Raw genomic sequence first — 13,273 nt, forward strand, 5'->3', positions numbered from 1 at the left:
GGGGGCGCTGTGGGCACCGTGAAGCGGCCTTTTGTCAGCGCGCACGGCCAGGAGAGCTCTCATTTCCTCCCAGCCTCGTGCGGTAAATGGATTTAATTCTGACAGCAGGGCTGTGAGGGACGAGCGGGAACCAGAGCCTTTTGTCACGAGTCGCAGCCTCTGTGCTCCGTGATTACCACCGACGCGCAGAAGCTGCAGTGCTGGTGGAATCCCGGCAGCTCTGACGAGTGCGGGGCTGCAGGATGGGTAGAAAACACTGCTCTGCAAATTAGCTAGTGGATTTTTTTAACCGCCCCTTCCCGCAAAAAAACCCCTCACAAATAACAAAACCCAACTCAGAGCGGAAGCGCAGAGACGGATAAGATGCCATGCGGGAGGTAAGGCCGTCCTGGGAATGGGAATAGGAATTGCCTTGGTTTTGTTGATTTTCAAGGCTTTGCGACCCTGAGCATCCTTCCGCCCGCGGAAGCTGGTTGGTCCAGCCAGGTGAGCGTCTGCTAGCGCGCGTCGGTGGTGGGGCCCCAGCCGGCCGCTGTGGGTTTGCTCCTAAAGGTTTCTGGTGATGATGTAACATTGGAGGCTCTTTGGAAATCGGGGCTGCGAGCGCTGGCCCTTGCTTGGGGACGGTGGGACCCTGGCTCAGAGCAAAACGCCTGGCAGGTAGGGCTTTCTTCTCGGGCAGGGTGGAGGTCTAGCAAGCCTTGCTTCGCCGCTGCGCGGGGCCGCCCCTCCCCTCCCTTCCCGCGCGGCCACCGCCCTCCGGGGGAGCCTGCCCCCCTCCCCCTGCCTCGGGATGCCGCGGCGCCGCCCTCAGCCGCAGGGGCTGGCAGAGCAGGTGCTGGCAGCTGCCCACATTTGGATTGGGGCAACTGGCTCGAGAGAGGCCCCGTAGGTCTGGATTTTATGCTGCTCTTCCACTTTGAGGGGATAAAAGGCCACTGTCCCCGAGGAGGTCTTGCCGGTCTGTTTATCTCTTAGCTTCCATCTTCCCCTGCCTCCCCTCCCCTCTGCGCCCCGGAGGAGGCCATCCTTAGTCCCAGAGGCAGGAGTCAGTGTCTGCTTGTTTTGAAACCACCACCACTGACTACCTGGAACTGGGGGGGAAGGGAAGGAGGGGCGGGCTGATTAGGATGCCGATCAGGCGCTGGGGTCTGGCCTATTGTCTTGCCTTCCCTCCGCCTTCCTTTTCTCACCCCTAATCTCCATCCCCTGCCAAAATAATACAAATTTAAAATAAAAATAAATGATAAAAAAGCAAGTCCCAGCCCACACACTATCAAATTCTTTTTAAAAATTGTCATTTACCTATGACACATGATTATTACCCATCTGGTGCTTTACGCCTACTCTTCCCTCCTCTTGCAGTTTGTCATCTAAGATTCAGCTGACTCAAATGAACCTTATCAATACTGGAACTCAAATTCAGTTTCCCAAATGGACGTTTCATGCCTTCTGACGGACAAGAAAGGAGGGGTTGGTCTGGCATAATGGCTGGAGCAAAGGGATTGGAGAGGGTGCGCTCAGCTCTTTTCATTTGTAGTTTGTGGGTCTAGTTGGGAGTTGCGAGATGGTTAACTTGTGTAGCAAAGAGTGTTTTCATTTAGTGGGGGTTGTAGATTATGTTTCATTTTAAGGGAAATATAGCTGTTCAGCATTCAAAGCGGAAGAGCTTTAAATGAATATAATTAAAGGAGAGAACAGTAAAATTTCAGTTTTGGAAGTAACACCTCCCACAAACATGTGAATAAAGTAAATGTTAGAGATTTTAAAAGGGGATTTAGACCATTTAATGTTTTTACTTTATAATGTTCTAAAGTGTAAAGTGATCAGACTTTTCTTAATACCTGAATCTTGCCCAGGCTCCCTCACCTTTAAGGTAAATGTTAGAGATTTTAAAAGGGGGGTTAGACCTTGTAATATTTTTATTTTTATAATGTTTTACTTTTATTCTGTAAAGTGATCTGACTTTTCTTAATGCTTATAGGCCTGAATCTTGCCCAGGTCCCCTCACCCCTTTATTCCCACCCCTTATATGGGGCAGATAAGAGCAAACTTTTCCTTCTTAGTATGTTGTCAATACATTTTGTAAAACCACTAAGGATAAATCATTTTTGGGGCTGGGCAGGGTGGCTTATGCCTGGGAGGCCAAGGTAGGCAGATTGCTTGAGCTCAGGAGTTCAAGACCAGCTTGAGCAAGAGATCCTATCTCTACTAAAAATAGAAAAACTGAGGCAAGAGGATTGCTTGAGCTCAAGAGTTTGAGGTCATTGTAGAGCTACCAGGATGCCATGGCAATCTAACCAGGGCCGCAGAGTGAGATTCTGTCTCAAAAAAAAAAAAAAAAAAAAAAAAAAGATAAATCATTCTTTGATCCAAAATCCATAACAATTTTGTAGCAAGTTCTAAGTTTGTCCTTACCCATAAAATTGCCTAGCTGTTTTAGAAATGTGCATACACAATACACAACAATGCCTGAAAGGACACATTACCTGAGGTTTCTAGGCTTGGATTGAATTTGTTTTAAATATTAGCATAGTGCTAGAATCAGTAAAACTCAACTATTAAAGTTAGCAGACAATCAAATATGTTTTTTGGCCAAGGGTTTAGTATTAAGATTTTCAATATATATATAAAAAGACTTTGCTAAGTTTATTTATTTATCAACTACATTGTTCCATAAGGGATTTAAGACAGTTTATAGGGAATTCATAAAAGATAGCAAGGAAGCCTAAACTTAGAAGTAGATGGGAAAGAAAAAAGGAAATTAAGGGTACAGACATGAAATGTCATTAAGAATGAGGCCAGTACAAAAGCACAAGTATGAGACCCTCTGTGCTGCCTATAGGCAGGAAGCAAATCTGGCTCTTAACTTACTAGCTACGCAGGCAACAAGGAAATTGCCCAGCCTATGGCATATATGTTTTATTTATTCCATAACTCATTCAATTAAACATTCAGTAAGGAACTACTGGAAACAAAGGGATGAAGTTGATAGATGTGGTGTCTGCCCTGATGGGGCACTTAAAGATAAATGCAAGAAATGGACATTCATCACTTAATCCCTCAAATGAATATATAATTACAGACTGTCACAAGAGCTATGCAGGGGATACACAAAATACAAAACATTACACATCTAGAACATAAAAACACCAAATAAAAAATACTTAGGAGAAGCATAACAATTCTTAATTCTACGACCAGAAAGGTACTTCCGAATATGACGCAGTGTTTGGAATGATGCCTTCACTCACCTCCTTGTCAGACACAAGGATGAATTTCGTGTGGTTGTTTTTTTACAATGTTTCTCAGTGTGAGCTCATGCTGTCACACCACAGGTCTCTCAGACCCCTGGGGCTCTGAGGATGTATGTTTTTTGGTGGACTTATATATTCTCTAAAAATCATGGTTTTATTCCAGTAGTAGTCTTAAGTAACTAATAATGATAGTTATTATTATTCTGGATTATTCTGATCTGGATCATCCCGATAGCAAGCCCCAAACCTATGCTGGGGTATGTGTTTGCTTCTGTCTTCCTATATGAGCCAGGGCCAGACCTGGTGGCTCAGATCACAGTACAGATGAAGGAAAAGGGTGTTTGGATATGGTTGGAGAGAGAAGTGAGTCCACTCAGGCACACACAGACTTGCCAAACCGAAAAAAACAACTCTTGGTGACCACTGCTGTATTGGCAAGGAAGAAAGAGCTCATCTGAGTCTCACCTTTCTGGGGATCGAGTTTGCTGCAGTTTATTAGCAGCAGGCATTGTAGTAAAAACACAATGAAAAAATTGCTATTGTTAGTTTCAGCAATAGTTGGATTAGGTCTTCATTTAATGAAGATTTCGCATTTTCTCAATAAATATCATATGTCCAAGGAAATGAAACAGGTAATTTGGTATAATAGTTAACTGAAGCCAGACCTGCCTGAACTTCAAAGCCTATTTGTCTATGAAGCTGTGAACTTTGGGCAAGTTACTCAACCTCTCTGTTGCTCAGATTCCTTTTATGATGATATAGGCATAAATATATGGTACTGATTTCATAGCGATGTTATGAGCGTTAATGAAAGTAAGGTTCAATAAATGTTAGTGATTATTACAATTTTTATTAGTGTGAAATGATACCTTATTTTTGTAGGCACTCCCAGATAGGTTGATAGCTGAAATTTAAATTGTAATATCTGATTATTTTCAACTAGCAAACACATTTTTGGGGCTATTAATATTGTTTTATATAGAACGCTTTATACATTGTGTACATATGTATTGTTGAAGTCAAAATTCAGAGAATGATAACATGTAGAAATTAGATCTGAGGCTACATCTTTTTATCATTAGACTCAAATGGTGTTTTAGTTTTAGCAAAACATTATTATCTATTGCAGTAAATTAATTGTATTAATTTGACATTTCAAAGTTTGATGGTTGTATTTATTTGTATATTTTGTTGGCATTTTATTTATTTATTTATTTATTTGAGACAGAGTCTCACTTTGTTGCCCTTGGTGGGATGCTGTGTTGTCATAGCTCACAGCAACCTTAAACTCTTGAGCTCAAGCAATTCTCTAGCCTCAGTCTCCCATGTAGCTGGGACTACAGGTGCTGGCCACAATGCCCAGCTGCTTTTAGAGATGAGGTCTCCCTCTTGCTCAGGCTGTTCTTGAACCTGTGAGCTCAGGCAATCCACCTGCCTCGGACTCCCAGAGTGCTAGGATTACAGGTGTGAGCCACTGCACCTGGCCATATGTTGGCATTTTAACAATATAAAAGCTATAAAGCATAGGTATTTAGATCTGGTATCTATGAGTGTACACATTTAAGCTACATTTTAATAAAAGTGACTTAGGTCAACCCTTAATTCTGTGAGAAATTTTTTCCTTCAAAGAGGATTTCTATATATTTAAGCATTTTTAACTGTGTATAGGAACATACCCACAATTCTTAGAATTTTGAATCTTAATAAAAGAGTTTGTAGCCACATATACCTTGGCTATATAGAATTTTAAAGTAGCAATATGAAAAACTGTGTCTGTAGGAACATACCCACAATTCTTAGAATTTTGAATCTTGAGAAGAGTTTGTAGCCACATGTACCATGGCTATACAGAATTTAAAAGTAGCGATATGAAAAACTGTCTTTAACTGCCACCACTACCAAGTCCCCCAAACTCAAAGAGCATGCATGGAATGGCAGGCTACCAGTTAAGATTCATCCTGGCTAATCTTCTAAGACAAACTACACAGGAAAGCTTTGCCAATGTCACGGAGTGAGATAAAAAGAAAGTTTTTCCTCTGTGGGGAACAAATTTCAATTGTACAGATTAAAATAAGTTTATTGATTATATCATTTAAATCTGTTTCTAAATTTTCTTTGTACCTAAATACCTGCCAAAGAGCACAAGAGTTATGTTAGTCTTTACTATAATGGTATTTTTGACAGCTTTCCTTGGTGTATACAAATTATATACATGTGCATTTATATCTATGTGTCTCATATATACATAGTTATATATTTACTTAATGCACATGGGTCACTATGAAAGTTTTGAGACAGACTATGTCATGTCTCACTGCCAAGAAACAGTCAACAGTGTCCTTTCTGATTCATCCATGCAAATTTCAACTTGCTCAGCTTATTGGTGTTACTGGGAGGGCGTCCATCCACATGGATTTTACAGTTCTTGAGTTTTGTGTATCTTAAAACTTTTGTAATACTGCACATATAATGTAGGCTAATATATATATATAGATACATATAACATACATTTTTGTATATTTCAGATATTTTTATATAGTTATATTTGGTGCTGTGTTACTTAGGGCCCCGATGGGTTTACTGGGATGAGGGACTTGCACTGCTAAAGCCAGAACAACATCAGGCAAATGGGGAGGGCTGATCATCCTATGAGACACAAACGCTGTGACTCTAGCACGTCCATGATAAAATAAATCTGCTTTATTTTCAAATTTTCTTTTGTTTTATTGTCTCTTCCTTTTTGTCTTCTTTTTTTCCCCTCATTTTTATGGCGTGATGCTCATTCTTTTTTCTTTTTAAGTTTTCTTACTCCATGCCATTTTTATTTTTGTCTATTTTAAACAACATAATTGGATTTTTCAGACCAAATTTATAATATATAATATAGTTGATGTTTGAACATTTTATTTTACATTAAAAAATTCCAAGCTATTTCTTCATTCTTTTTATCAATTTAAATGTAGTATAAGATTTCCTTCCTCTTAAGATAAAGGGAAAAGACCCATTTTTTCTACTCGTCCTCATTGACACTGAAAATATAGTTGTTATGTCTATTAATTCCCTCCAGAGATTTAATATAGTTGAATTTCTTTCTTTTCTTCACCTCCCCCATTTAACTTTTTATCTTAAAAATATATTGGCTTTTAGATCCAGTTTACCTTTTTTTTTTAAAGAAAAACAATGCATGCTTTTGCTTTGCATAATTAATTTTGACATTTATATTATGTGTCACAGTCATACTAATAGCTACTTTTTAGACTGAGTATTTGAGAGTCATTTAGGCTATAGCACTCAATCCTTTTCCTGTGTTCAGTCTTTATTTTTACTTATTTCTTGATTCGTTGGAATTTTTTTTCAGAAAAGGTAATATATTCTGTTAGTTCTTGCTTGCCTAAGAACTTCCTTATGCTGCCCTCTGCCCTCACACACTAATACCATTGGGGGGGCACATACTTTTTATTAAAAACTTTTTACCTAAAAACTCTAGATTTAGTATTTTTGTCTCCTGGCCATTTGTAATATGGAAAATAAGTTTGTTGCCACTATTATCAAAATAACTGTACGAAAGACCAGGAAAGTTTTAGATTTTTTTCCTGCGCAATGACTACTTTATTTAAAAAAAAAGAAAGAAAAAGAAAAACCCTTAAGCTGGTCGCAGTGGCTCACGCCTATAATTCTAGCACTCTGGGAAGCTGAAGTGGGCAGATCTCTTGAGCTCAGGAGTTCAAGACCAGCCTGAGCAAGAGTGAGACCCCCATCTCTATGAAAAATAGAAAGAATTAGGCTGGGCATTGTGGCAGGTACCTGTAGTCTGGACTACTTGGGAGTCTGAGGCAGGAGGATCACTTGAACCCAGGAGTTTGAGGTTGTTGTGAGCTCTGACACAGTGGCAGTCTAGGCTGGACAACAGAGTGAGACTGTCTACAAAAAAAAAAAAAAAAAAAAAACTCTCATAAAATATATAAAACATACACAGCTATAGAAAAGGCCATGAAACAAATATGCAGCTTAGCAAAGTCTTATAATGTGAATGCCCATGTGACCACATGCAGGTCATTGCCAATTCCCAGAACCCTTGTCTGCCTCCTCTTCCTTCCTCCTGTTGGTAACCACTCACTTTCCTTTTATGGTAGTCATTTTCTTGCTTTCTTTTATAGTTTTACAATTTAAACTTGCATCCTCAAACAAATACATCAGACTTGTTTCTCTTAAACTTGATAAAATTAGAATCATGCCATTTGTATCTTGCTCAATGTTATAAGTATAACATCTCCATGATGACTACTTTGATGCTTCAAAAAATATCTATCAAATTCATCCCAAGAGTGTCTGGAGCCTCTGCTTGGCTGATATTCTCAACTTGCTTTGGCTGATTATTGGGTAATCTAGCATAACCGAGAAGAAAGTAGTTTGTGGAAGGCAGTAGTCAGTTTTAGACATGAAGAGTTTGAGGTGGGGATGGCTGGAAGAGAGGCAGGTATGTGTGTCTGGGCTGAGACCTGGAAGGGAGATCTGGGCTGAAGGTACAAGTTACAAACACACTAATGGAGATAGTTTTGAGATGGCAACGAGGGCCTAAATGTTTACCTTCCCTCTCTCCAAAAGGACAAAGACAAATACAATAAGGAAAACAGACCTGTTTTAATTTTAGAAAACAGGGAGAAAATAGACAACAGGCCTAGATTCCTTCAGGACTTTTTAGGAGATATGGTACAGAAGGTGCCAATCAAATATTAGCCAGTGCCTGATTCAACATGGGGCCCTCCTGGGAGAAGCAGGGCTGTCCTCCCTGTCAGTCCTAGAATAATCCTCTGGCTAAGTTAAACAGAGTTGGGTGAGCTGTGGTATGGCCAATGGGGTGAGAGGAATTAAGGGGCTCTAGTAACTGTATCTGTACTGCCAACTCAAGTGGTGAATCCCCAATCCTCATGTGTGCTGAGGGAGCGCCCAATAAACTGGAGCTTAAACACAGCCAGCTTCAGACAAGGTCGATTCTGATCAACTTTTCAGGTCCAGCTAAAAATAAAGATACTTTAAGTATAAAAATAAATGTTGCTCGACCCAGCAGTCAATGCCCCTAATGTATGTATTTATTTAATCTGACACAGGCCCTCACCTTGCAGCCTCTCAGGGCAGGACCTGCAGGCCAGGGAGCTTAGGATTTGGTTCCCTGAAAACAAATTCCATTTGCTACTGGAATTGTCTTCTGTGTGCCTATCATTGAAGTGGCTGGAGAAAAACTTACTAGACCAAGTAGTAAATCCCTTTGGCTTCTATCATTGGAAGGTTTGAGAACCATTTGACATCCTTCACCCTATCTCCACAGGGGCCTGAGTTGATTCCAATTCTAGTAGCTTCCATGAGACCCAGCTAGGCTTTGGTTCCTATGTTGATGAGGTTGCCCCTGCATCCTCTCTGGGCTGGTTTGCTTGGGTTTCTGTTTCATACCACCATACTGCTCCTGGCTGAAACCCTTCATTACCTTAGAGCACCTCCTGCCTTCCCTGCTTTCAGCCCGATCTCCCTCCATTCATTGCTAATCTTTTTGAACCCCAAATTTAATATCATCATTCCTCTACCCCCAGCTCAAATTCCTTACCCAGCAAATACTGCTCTGCTCCTTCATCACACTCTGCCCCTCAGGAGGCTGAACCACTCCATCTTTCTGAACAGACTCTTCTGAGCACACCCTGCCCCCTCCCCCATTTCTATACCTTTCGTGGGTACTTTGTTCCTCTTTGTATGCCCTCCCCTCATCTTTTATCCAGCAAGTTGGTTCTTTTAGATAGGCAATAAAAGAGACAAGTGTCTAGCAAGCCTAATTAAGATTTAAAAAACAGGAAAAAAAAATCCACAATGCTGGAACTGACATATGGTACACAGGGGAGAAAAGACTTGAAATCATAAGAACACTATGCATTATCATTTCCTATCATCTGTGAAAACCTTGATGAAATGGACAATTTTTACAGAAAATAGGAACCACCAATATTTACTCAAGACATAGAACGTTATAGTCCTGGATGGGCAGAACTGATGTTGCAAAGATGCCTCCTCACAGTTCCTGCTGCATGGATGGCAGCCATCCTCGTAACCAAAGTGATGCAGATTTGTTCCTGTTTTTACATTCCTTTGGTAATTTTCTGTGGAATTTCAAAAGGATAGTTAAATGCTCATGCTTGATTATGAATCATTTTATTGAAGGGACAATCAATACAAGGGCACTTGGATGACATTTATGAATTATTTTTCTCAAAGAACAAATGAAGTTATTAAACTTTGAAATGCAGGGAGACATTATGAAGACTATTTCATTTAACAATGGACATGATTTTCCGCCTAAGTTATTTTACCGAGTGTGAATTTCCTCATGTTTGTGTTCCTTACTCAGCATGGAGTCCCCATAAGAATCTCTTGGCTTTTACTTTGAAAAATCTATGGTGAAACAACACAGAAAAAGTGAGGGCGGGTTCAGTTCTCTCCTTCCCTTGTGTCAGATGGCAGAGCATCCATACTGATTATCTCAGCATCCCTTTATTTAGAATTTATTCTCCTTCCTTCTTAACACCACATTTCTCTTAGATCTTTCCAGCACTCTCATTTGCGTCCTAAATTAGCTACATCTGTTACCATAGTTATGCAGTACCCAGCTCGTTCCTACCGTACTGTGGGTACAACTTCCTCTCTCTTATTTCATCAAACATGCCATTATTTTTTCTTTCTTCTGTCTCCAAATTTCTAGTTTCTAAAGCAATGTATATGTAGAGCTAATAAATCAAATGGGACTGAAGGACTTTTAATAAAAAGCAATAATCCCACCCCAAATCCTTTATCCACAGGTAAACCTTTTACCTATGTTTTGCATTCTGCTGTAGTTACCTCTCTATCTCAAACATACCATGCCTATACTGCTGTTTCTGAATTTATCAACTGTAGTCTTCATCTGATGACTTCCTGCCATGAAAGTCAAGGATATAGGTTATTTACCTCACACCTCCATCTCCTTGCTGCCTTTCTATTGGGCATCCCTGCAACTCTAGATGATATATGTATTGAAACCAGATTTCTTATTCCATCAACTGTTGACCATGTTACTTGCCTCTCTACTCTGTAGGATAAAGCTATTATCACTACCTCTCCATGCCTGCCTCCTCCTTACTTTTGCATTATCTGAAGTTGATGAAATATTCATTCTGTTCTCTAGCCACAGTTGGTTTCTGTGATTTCTCTATAGGGTAATTTGAAAAGCTGAAAACTCTTATTTAAAGTGTTCATTACCTGACTGGGTTGATATCATTCACTGCAAAATAAGTAACATGCTAGGATTTTATAACCTTCTCAGGGGCTCTGATATCTCAACTCAACCCTTGGTGTACTAATTGGAAAATGTTCCCAGGGTGAATTTCAAATTAATTCTGTTATCTGGGGCCTCCTAAGTGACCCCTCTAAGAAGAACTATCCTCTGGGGGCACTGGTCCCATCCCAGCTGCTCTAGCTCTCCCCTGTGTTGTGTGCAGTTTCTCTAAGAAGACCGACCCGACATTTAGAAACAGCAGTATATGTGTGTTATTTTGAGACAAAAAGGTGACTACACTTGAGTGCCTGACTATGGTCTGCCATATGTGGGGACAGGAGAGGGTGTGGAGAGGGTCTGCTGCTGGGCATAGTGATCTGTATTTTGTGCCCCTGTGTCCAGCCCCTTTTTATGCTTCCTGCCCTCCATAGTAATTTCCATCTCAGAGTTTGGATATCCTCAGGGCTCTTCCAGGCTGATCAGTTGCCTCCTCTCCTTGGCTCTGGCCTCCTCTGCTTGAAATCTAGGTTGTAGCTTCTTTTGCCCTCAAACATCAGTCACCAGACCCCATCTGCTTTCTGTTTTCCAGAAATTTGTTCAAATATCTCTTCTGGTTATGACCTGCTTTTACTTTGTCATTGTGGGATTAGGAATAGGATCCTAATGTAAGAGAATAACATATATTTTTATTCCCTATAATCAATGTAATGAGGTCCAAGGAGAGAGAGAGAGAGAAACATAGGGATAGGTGGGGTAGGGCTGCCACCTTGGATTAGAAGCTGGAGGCATTAATTTTTAATTAAGCCATGCATAGTAGTAAAACAAACTATTAGCATGGCCATGATCCAAAATTCAAACTCTGGTGAAATTTGCTTTTCTTTGTTATGAAAACACAGTCAAATAGGCACAATGCCTATCAACTCAATTCCAGTATCTTCTCCCATCTAGAATAATCCAAAAACATTTAAGCATTTTTCCTCCTTACTCAGATTATTGAATTTTCATTTACATACAATTCTAAGAAGCTCAGTTAGTTTTCCTGAGAGATACAGAAAAGTAGAAGTGGCAAAGTAGAAAGAAGAATGTGGATAATAGTCTAAAAGGGATTAGGATAAAAATGAGGATTAAGAGAAGGTGAAACTTTGCCTGAGAGCCTGGTTGGTCATTGGTCATTGATTTAGACCTGGAAAGTAAGAAGGTAACAGACAAAGTAAGTAAACTAATAGAGTAGATCATCTCAGAGGGAGGGCTACTGTTTTTTTTTTTTTTTTTCCAGCTGGATGAGAAGGCAGAAATTGTGGATGCCAAAGACTCTATTCACATGATAAATATAGAGTTTCATACAATGCACAAGAAATTTCAATGGCCTCTGGGTTTCCATCTTTTTGGGGATCATTGCCTCATTTTTCAGCCTTAGCAATGGTCATTAAGACTGAAAATAAGTTTTGGGGATCCTGTCATATATCTTAACTCTTAAAGTTATACGCTTATCATTTTTGAAGCCTGTACTTGTTATATTATTTCTGAACTGAAGATATATCAAGATTAAGGATGTCAAATAACTATTGTAAAATCTCTTAAAATGTCTGTTATAGGCTCGGCGCCTGTGGCTCAAGCGGCTAAGGCACCAGCCACATACACCTAAGGTGGCTGGTTCGCATCCAGCCCGGACCCGCCAAACAACAATAATGGCTGCAACCAAAAAATAGCCTGGTGTTGTGGCGGGCACCTGTGGTCCCAGCTACTTGGGAGGCAGAGGCAGGACACTCGCTTGAGCCCAGGAGTTGGAGGTTGCTGTGAGCAGTGAAGCCATGGCACTGTAACCAGGGTGACAACTTGAGGCTCTGTCTCAAAAAAAAAATGTCTGTTATATTTATAAATGAAATTGTAGGTTTAGCATCTATCTCAAAGTAGTCTTTTTTTCTGGGAGGATGAGTGTGTTAGAGGTGAGTTAAAATAGCCCATGAGCGGATAATTATTGAGTCTGGGTATAGTGTATCATCTAAACTGACACAGTTTTTAGAGTGGAGGAGGTGCTATTAATAATTACATTGGAACAGGAGGCATAACCTGGACTCTCCTGGGGAAACTGCAGTCCACTCTGAAGCTAGGTGATGAGTACTAGGCATTCATTATTGCCTACTCTCTAATTTTATCTATTTTCAAATTTTCCATACCTAAAAAATATCTGCTATTTGCTGTTTCTTTAAAATTGGAGGTTTTCATCTTGAAATGATGTTAAACATGCATCAATTTCAAACATAAAATGAAGATAGCTGGAGAAGATTATCAAAAGATAAATCTGTTGATTTATAATAATGGGGCAAATACCCACAGATTCTACAACTGGGACACCCAGGAAGCAATGCTTAATTAAATTGACAATGCTGTAAAGGAGATCTATAGTTTCAGTTTATGCAGAGGGGTCTGGCTTTTATTGTCCTGAGTTGGGTTCATAGCATGTTACAGATGGGTGGATATGCCCCAGAAAGAGCAAATTCACTAGGGAATGAAGAAGATGGGGCTTCGTTTGCAGATCCCATCAGTAACTATCTCGGTGTCTTTCCTATTTGAGATGCTCCATTACCTTTTACCTGCTAAAACATCTTTTCAAAGTTAGTCCGATTTTGAGAAAGGTTTCCATTCCCACTTTGTAATCCCCATGATACAGGCCTTTTTTTGGCTGCTGCACTCAGAAGTGTTGTGGGTGAGATACTTGGAC

At 40.1% G+C, this 13,273-nt stretch overlaps 1 protein-coding gene across 3 annotated transcripts in view; it reads left to right on the forward strand.

The window, feature by feature from the left end:
- Positions 1 to 15: 15 nt before the first annotated feature.
- Positions 16 to 13,273, forward strand: part of ADD2 (adducin 2) — a 103,523-nt gene continuing 90,265 nt past the window's right edge. For 2 of the 3 annotated variants that reach the window (XM_003793434.2, XM_012807391.2), the window contains exon 1: positions 16 to 377. The gene's annotated coding sequence lies outside the window, so the exon portion shown is untranslated. Of the gene's footprint in view, positions 378 to 548; positions 661 to 13,273 lie in introns of those variants that run through there. The other variant, XM_012807390.1, reaches the window with a different exon arrangement.

Source organism: Otolemur garnettii, unplaced genomic scaffold (assembly GCF_000181295.1).
Source record: "Otolemur garnettii isolate 467f Iridium unplaced genomic scaffold, OtoGar3 scaffold00068, whole genome shotgun sequence".
Taxonomy (NCBI): domain Eukaryota; kingdom Metazoa; phylum Chordata; class Mammalia; order Primates; family Galagidae; genus Otolemur; species Otolemur garnettii.